The sequence below is a fragment of the Cryptomeria japonica genome, unplaced genomic scaffold (assembly GCF_030272615.1).
Source record: "Cryptomeria japonica unplaced genomic scaffold, Sugi_1.0 HiC_scaffold_108, whole genome shotgun sequence".
In the NCBI taxonomy this organism is placed as follows: Eukaryota; Viridiplantae; Streptophyta; class Pinopsida; order Cupressales; family Cupressaceae; genus Cryptomeria; species Cryptomeria japonica.
In genome coordinates, this window is record NW_026728930.1 from 377,401 (window position 1) to 385,000 (window position 7,600).

The window sequence follows — 7,600 nt, forward strand, 5'->3', positions numbered from 1 at the left end:
GGGCCGGGCCGGGCCGGGGTGCGCTGCCCGCACTACCGCGCGCGCGGGGGCGACACCGAGCGCGCACCCGAGGCGCCCCGAGCACACAGGCCACGGTGCAACCCGGGCGTTGTGCGCGCACCCCGGTGCGCCCGAGGTGCTGCGCGCGCACCCAGGTGAAATCGGTGTGCACCTCGGCCAGTGCGCGCTCGGTCGAGTCGCGCACGTTGGCCAAGGTGCACGGTGATGTTTCTTACTCTAAGGTTCCGCACCAGACGCCCGGGACAGGTGAGCGAAGCTGGGCGGGGCCGGGTGCGCGGCCGGGGCAGGTGCACGCAGCTGGAGAGAGCTTTGGAGCACACCAGAGGTGCGCACCTTGGAGCACACTTCGGAGCGCACCAATGATGCGCTCCATTCAAAAGTTTCCTGAAAAGGCAAAAAAAGTTGAGATTATAGAATTTCCCACTTGAGAGATTGTAAAAAAAAAAAATTTAAAATGAAGGAAACGCGGGTGCCAAGGTGTGCGCGCCCGGGTGCGCAGCCCAGCCAAGGTGTGCGCACCAAGGCGCCCACCCTGGCGAAGGTGCACGCAAGGTGCGCACCCGAGGCAAACCGGACAATTAACCCAACTTTCGACTTCGCGCGCACCTGCGCACCTTGGAGCGCACTTCGGAGCGCTCCTTGTTGCGCACCAATCTTGGGCACCTCGGAGTGCACCATGGCGCCCACCAAGGTGCGCACCCGGGGCAAACCGAGCTCCGACTTCGTGCGCACCTTGGAGCGCACGAAAGGTGCGCACCATGGCGCCCACCAAGGTGCGCAGCCCAGCCAAGGCGTGCGCATCAAGGTGCGCACCCTGGCGAAGGTGCGCACCCGGGGCAAACCGAGCTCCGACTTCGTGCGCACCTTGGAGCGCACAAAGGGTGCGCAACCCAGCCAAGGTGTGCGCACCCCGGGCAAACCGAGCTCCGAATCGTGCGCACCTTGGAGCACACTTCGGAGCCCTCCTTGGTGCGCACCGATGTTGCGCACCTCGGAGCGCACCCGGGGAAAACAATGCAATTAACCCGACTTTCGACTTCGTGGGCACCTCGGAGCGCTCTCGGGTTCGCACCTCGGAGCACACCGAGGTGCGCACCTTTGATGCGCTGCCTTCACCAATTTCCAGAAAAGGCAAGAAAACATTGAGAAGGTGTGCGCACCGAGGTGCCCACCCTGGCGAAGGTGCACGCGAGGTGCGCACCCGGGGCAAACCGGGCTCCGACTTCGTGCACGCCATGCTGCGCACCTTGGAGGGCCATGGTGCGCACCTTGGAGCACACTTCGGAGCGCTCAATGGTGCCCAACCCAGCCAAGGTGCCCACCGCGGCGAAGGTGCACGCGAGGTGCGCACCCGGGGCAAACCGGGCTCCGACTTCGTGCACGCCGCACCTTGGAGCACACTTCGGAGCGCTCCTTGGTGCGCACCAGGGCGCGCAACCCAGCCGAGGTGCCCACCCCGGCGAAGGTGCACGCGGGGTGCGCACCCGAGGCAAACCGGGCTCCGACTTCGTGCACGCCATGGTGCCCACCGCGGCGAAGGTGCACACGAGGTGCGCACCCGGGGCAAACCGGGCTCCGACTTCGTGCACGCCGCACCTTGGAGCACACTTCGGAGCGCTCCTTGGTGCGCACCAGGGCGCGCAACCCAGCCGAGGTGCCCACCCCGGCGAAGGTGCACGCGAGGTGCGCACCCGGGGCAAACCGGGCTCCGACTTCGTGCACGCCATGGTGCCCACCGCGGCGAAGGTGCACGCGAGGTGCGCACCCGGGGCAAACCGGGCTCCGACTTCGTGCACGCCGCACCTTGGAGCACACTTCGGAGCGCTCCTTGGTGCGCACCATGGTGCCCACCAGGGCGCGCAACCCCGCCGAAGGTGCACGCGAGGTGCGCACCCGGGGCAAACCGGGCTCCGACTTCGTGCACGCCGCACCTTGGAGCACACTTCGGAGCGCTCCTTGGTGCGCACCAGGGCGCGCAACCCCGCCGAAGGTGCACGCGAGGTGCGCACCCGGGGCAAACCGGGCTCCGACTTCGTGCACGCCATGGTGCGCACCAGGGTGCCCACCGCGGCGAAGGTGCGCACCCGGGGCAAACCGGGCTCCGACTTCGTGCACGCCGCACCTTGGAGCACACTTCGGAGCGCTCCTTGGTGCGCACCAGGGCGCGCAACCCAGCCGAGGTGCCCACCCCGGCGAAGGTGCACGCGAGGTGCGCACCCGGGGCAAACCGGGCTCCGACTTCGTGCACGCCATGGTGCCCACCGCGGCGAAGGTGCGCACCCGGGGCAAACCGGGCTAGGACTTCGTGCACGCCGCACCTTGGAGCACACTTCGGAGCGCTCCTTGGTGCGCACCATGGTGCCCACCAGGCCGCGCAACCCAGCCAAGGTGTGCGCACCAAGGTGCACGCGAGGTGCGCACCCGGGGCAAACCGGGGTCCGGCTTCGTGCACGCCGCACCTTGGAGCACACATCGGGGCGCTCCCGGGTTCGCACCGGCGTTGCGCACCGTGGTGGGCACCTCGGAGCGCACCGTGGTGGGCACCTCGGAGCACACCAAGGTGGGCAGCGAGGTGCGCACCTTTGATGCGATGCCTTCACTAATTTCCATAAAAGGCAAAAGAAAACGAGATTTTAAAATTTCCGTTTTGAAAGATAGTGAGAAAAAGGGAATGCTGGTGCCATCTTGAGCCCGCCCTGGTGCGCAGCCCAGCCAAGGTGTGCGCACCAAGGTGCCCACCCTGGCGAAGGTGCGCGCCCGGGCAATTAACCCAACTTCCAACTTCGCGCGCGCCAGGGTGGGAGCGCACCCAACAACCGGGCCTGGGAAGAGCCAATGCGAGAAACCCCACCAAACGCTCTGACAAAAAAAGAGGGGGCGCTCCAGTAACCCCGCTTCGGAGCGCACCCTGGGCAAACCCAGCCAGGGTGCCCACCCCGGCCAAGGTGCAGGCGAGGTGCGCACCCGGGGCAAACCGGGCTCCGACAACGTGCACGCCGCACCTTGGAGCACACTTCGTAGCGCTCCCGGGTGCGCACCTCAGAGCACACCAAGGTGGGCAGCGAGGTGCGCACCTTTGATGCGCTGCCTTCACTAATTTCCAGAAAAGGCAAAAAAAAGAGGAGATTTTAAAATTTCCGTTTTGAAAGATAGTGAAAAAAACGGAACGCGGGTGCCATCTTGAGCCCGCCCGGGTGCACAGCCCAGGTAAGGTGCCCACCCTGGCAAAGGTGCGCACCCGGGCAATTAACCCTACTTCCGACTTCGTGCGCGCCAGGGTGGCAACCGGGCCTGGGAAGAGCCAATGCGAGAAACCCCACCAAACGCTCCGACAAAAAAAGAGGCGGCGCTCCAATAACCCCGCTTCGGAGCGCAGCCGGGGCAAACCCAGCCAAGGTGCCCACCCCGACGAAGGTGCACGCGAGGTGCGCACCCGGGGCAAACCGGGCTCCGACAACGTGCACGCAGCACCTTGGAGCACACTTCGAAGCACTCCCGGGTGCCCACCGGCGTTGCGCACCGTGGTGGGCAGCGAGGTGCGCACCTTTGATGCGCTGCCTTCACTAATTTCCAGAAAAGGCAAAAAAAAATGAGATTTTAAAATTTCCGTTTTGAAAGATAGTGAAAAAAACGGAACGCGGGTGCCATCTTGAGCCCGCCCTGGTGCGCAGCCCAGGCAAGGCATGCGCACCAAGGTGCCCACCCGCGGTGCACACCCGGGGCAAACCGGGCTCCGACTTCGTGCAGGCCGCACCTTGGAGCACACTTCGGAGCGCTCCTTGGTGCGCACCATGGTGCCCACCAGGGCGCACCCGGGGCAAACCGGGCTCCGACTTCGTGCACGCCGCACCTTGGAGCACACATCGGAGCGCTCCCAGGTTCGCACCAGCGTTGCGCACCTTTGATGCGCTGCCTTCACTAATTTCCAGAAAAGGCAAAAAAAAACGATATTTTAAAATTTCCGTTCTGAAAGATAGTGAAAAAAACGGAACGCGGGTGCCATCTTGAGCCCTTCCTGGTGCGCAGCCCAGGCAAGTTGTGCGCACCAAGGTGCCCACCCTGGCGGAGGTGCGCGCCCGGGGCAAACCGGGCTCCGACTTCGTGCACTGCATGGTGCCCACCAAGGCGCGCAACCCAGCCAAGGTGCCCACCGCAGCGAAGGTGCACGCGAGGTGCGCACCCGAGGTGCACACCCGGGGCAAACCGAGCTCCGACTTCGTGCACGCCGCACCTTGGAGCACACTTCAGAGCGCTCCTTGGTGCGCACCAGGGCGCGCAACCCAGCCAAGGTGCTCACCCCGGCGAAGGTGCACGCGAGGTGCGCACCCGGGGCAAGCCGGGCTCGGACTTCGTGCACGCCGCACCTTGGAGCACACATCGGAGCGCTCCCGGGTTCGCACCAGCATTGCGCACCTTTGATGCGCTGCCTTCACTAATTTCCAGAAAAGGCAAAAAAAAAAAAAAAACGAGATTTTAAAATTTCCGTTTTGAAAGATAGTGAAAAAAACGGAACGCGGGTGCCATCTTGAGCCCGCCCTGGTGTGCAGCCCAGGCAAGTTGTGCGCACCAAGGCACCCACCCTGGCCAAGGTGGGTCACGGGGTGGGTCCTAGGGTGGGTAACGGGGTGGGTACTAAGGTGCGTGCCAAGGTGGGTCATGGGGTGGGTGCCAAGGTGGGCACCAGGGTGGGTGTGCACCAACCCTAGCCAGGGTAGGTCACGGGGTGGTTGTCGGGGTGGGCGTCAAGGAGCCAAGGTGGGTGGCAAGTAGCCAAGTTGCGTGCCAAGGTGGGTGTCGGGGTGGGTGCCAAGGATCCAAGGTGGGTGCCAAGGAACCAAGGTGGGTGTCTGGGTGGGTGCCGAGGTGGGAGCCAGGGTGGGTCCCAAGGTGAGTGCAAAGGTGGGTGCCAGGGTCAAGGTGAGTGCCAATGTGGGTTCCAAGGTGCCAGGGTCAGGGTGAGTGCCAATGTGGGTTCAAAGGTGCTAAGTTGGGTGCGAGGTTGGGTGCGAGGGTGGGTGGGTGCCAAGGTGTGCTAGGTGGAAGCCCGGGTGGGTCGGCATCCCATGGGTGTCGAGTTGGGTGCCTGATGGGTGCTTCTTGTCAAGTTTTAGTCGTCGGGACTCATTTCGAGCCTTAGAGGTCGTTTCTTGTCCGGTTGCCCTGTCTTCGACCTGGGAACCCAATTTTGGTCCTCGGGTCCCATTTTTTTTTGTCTCGCATCCCACTTTTGGCCTGTGGCCTTTTCGGGGTCGATTCTCGTTTTGGGCATCAGAGCATGTTTCTTCTCCTAAAACCCAATATTTGTTTATTAAGTCTCGGAACACATTTTTGTTCTCGTGGACCCATCATGGGTCTTGGAACGCATTTGTGGTCCTTGGGTCCCATTTTGCATCCCGAAACTTGTGTTTTGGTGCTTGATCCCTATTTTGGGTGCCCACCTTGCACCAAGTGCGCACCCGGGGCAAACCGAGCGCCTTGGTGCACCGGGGCAAGATCGAGCGTGCACCCGAGGCGCCCCGAACATGCACCAAGGTGCACTCGGCCCACATGTGAGCGCAGGTCGTTGCGCCCGAGGTGGTGTGTGGGCACCGCGTTGCAGACGGGACACTGCACGCACACGACGCCCCGTCCAGGTGCACGCACGTAGGCCGGGCCGGGTGCACACCCGACGCCCTAGCAAGGTGCGCGCACCCGGGCAGGGCTCACACTTGGCGAACGGGGCGCACTTCGCGAGGGAGGGTGTGCACCTCGACGGGGGTGGGTGGCCGGGGTGGATTCGCACGTGGGTCGCGGTTTGCTAAGTACACACTGCGACAAGCTCATAACGGGTGCGATCATACCAGCGTTAGTGCACCGGATCCCATCAGAACTCCGCAGTTAAGCGCGCTTGGGCCGGAGTAGTACTGGGATGGGTGACCTCCCGGGAAGTCCCGGTGTTGCACCCTTTTTTAGTTTTTCGCCGGGCGTCGCAATGCTATTTGAATAAACCTTTTGCCCGTTTGCGTTCTCGTCGGGGCCGGGCCGGGCCGGGGTGCGCTGCCCGCACTACCGCGCGCGCGGGGGCGACACCGAGCGCGCACCCGAGGCGCCCCGAGCACACAGGCCACGGTGCAACCCGGGCGTTGTGCGCGCACCCCGGTGCGCCCGAGGTGCTGCGCGCGCACCCAGGTGAAATCGGTGTGCACCTCGGCCAGTGCGCGCTCGGTCGAGTCGCGCACGTTGGCCAAGGTGCACGGTGATGTTTCTTACTCTAAGGTTCCGCACCAGACGCCCGGGACAGGTGAGCGAAGCTGGGCGGGGCCGGGTGCGCGGCCGGGGCAGGTGCACGCAGCTAGAGAGAGCTTTGGAGCACACCAGAGGTGCGCACCTTGGAGCACACTTCGGAGCGCACCAATGATGCGCTCCATTCAAAAGTTTCCTGAAAAGGCAAAAAAAGTTGAGATTATAGAATTTCCCACTTGAGAGATTGTAAAAAAAAAAAATTTAAAATGAAGGAAACGCGGGTGCCAAGGTGTGCGCGCCCGGGTGCGCAGCCCAGCCAAGGTGTGCGCACCAAGGCGCCCACCCTGGCGAAGGTGCACGCAAGGTGCGCACCCGAGGCAAACCGGACAATTAACCCAACTTTCGACTTCGCGCGCACCTGCGCACCTTGGAGCGCACTTCGGAGCGCTCCTTGGTGCGCACCAATCTTGGGCACCTCGGAGTGCACCATGGCGCCCACCAAGGTGCGCACCCGGGGCAAACCGAGCTCCGACTTCGTGCGCACCTTGGAGCGCACGAAAGGTGCGCACCATGGCGCCCACCAAGGTGCGCAGCCCAGCCAAGGCGTGCGCATCAAGGTGCGCACCCTGGCGAAGGTGCGCACCCGGGGCAAACCGAGCTCCGACTTCGTGCGCACCTTGGAGCGCACAAAGGGTGCGCAACCCAGCCAAGGTGTGCGCACCCCGGGCAAACCGAGCTCCGAATCGTGCGCACCTTGGAGCACACTTCGGAGCCCTCCTTGGTGCGCACCGATGTTGCGCACCTCGGAGCGCACCCGGGGAAAACAATGCAATTAACCCGACTTTCGACTTCGTGGGCACCTCGGAGCGCTCTCGGGTTCGCACCTCGGAGCACACCGAGGTGCGCACCTTTGATGCGCTGCCTTCACCAATTTCCAGAAAAGGCAAGAAAACATTGAGAAGGTGTGCGCACCGAGGTGCCCACCCTGGCGAAGGTGCACGCGAGGTGCGCACCCGGGGCAAACCGGGCTCCGACTTCGTGCACGCCATGCTGCGCACCTTGGAGGGCCATGGTGCGCACCTTGGAGCACACTTCGGAGCGCTCAATGGTGCCCAACCCAGCCAAGGTGCCCACCGCGGCGAAGGTGCACGCGAGGTGCGCACCCGGGGCAAACCGGGCTCCGACTTCGTGCACGCCGCACCTTGGAGCACACTTCGGAGCGCTCCTTGGTGCGCACCAGGGCGCGCAACCCAGCCGAGGTGCCCACCCCGGCGAAGGTGCACGCGGGGTGCGCACCCGGGGCAAACCGGGCTCCGACTTCGTGCACGCCATGGTGCCCACCGCGCCAAGGTGCACG

General features: G+C 64.1%; 1 non-coding gene across 1 annotated transcript; it reads left to right on the top strand.

Annotated features, from left to right (window-relative positions):
- Positions 1 to 5,847: 5,847 nt before the first annotated feature.
- LOC131865327 (5S ribosomal RNA) lies at positions 5,848 to 5,966 on the top strand. The gene has a single exon (XR_009364055.1). It is a non-coding gene; the product is annotated as a 5S ribosomal RNA (ribosomal RNA).
- The last annotated feature ends 1,634 nt before the right edge of the window (positions 5,967 to 7,600 follow it).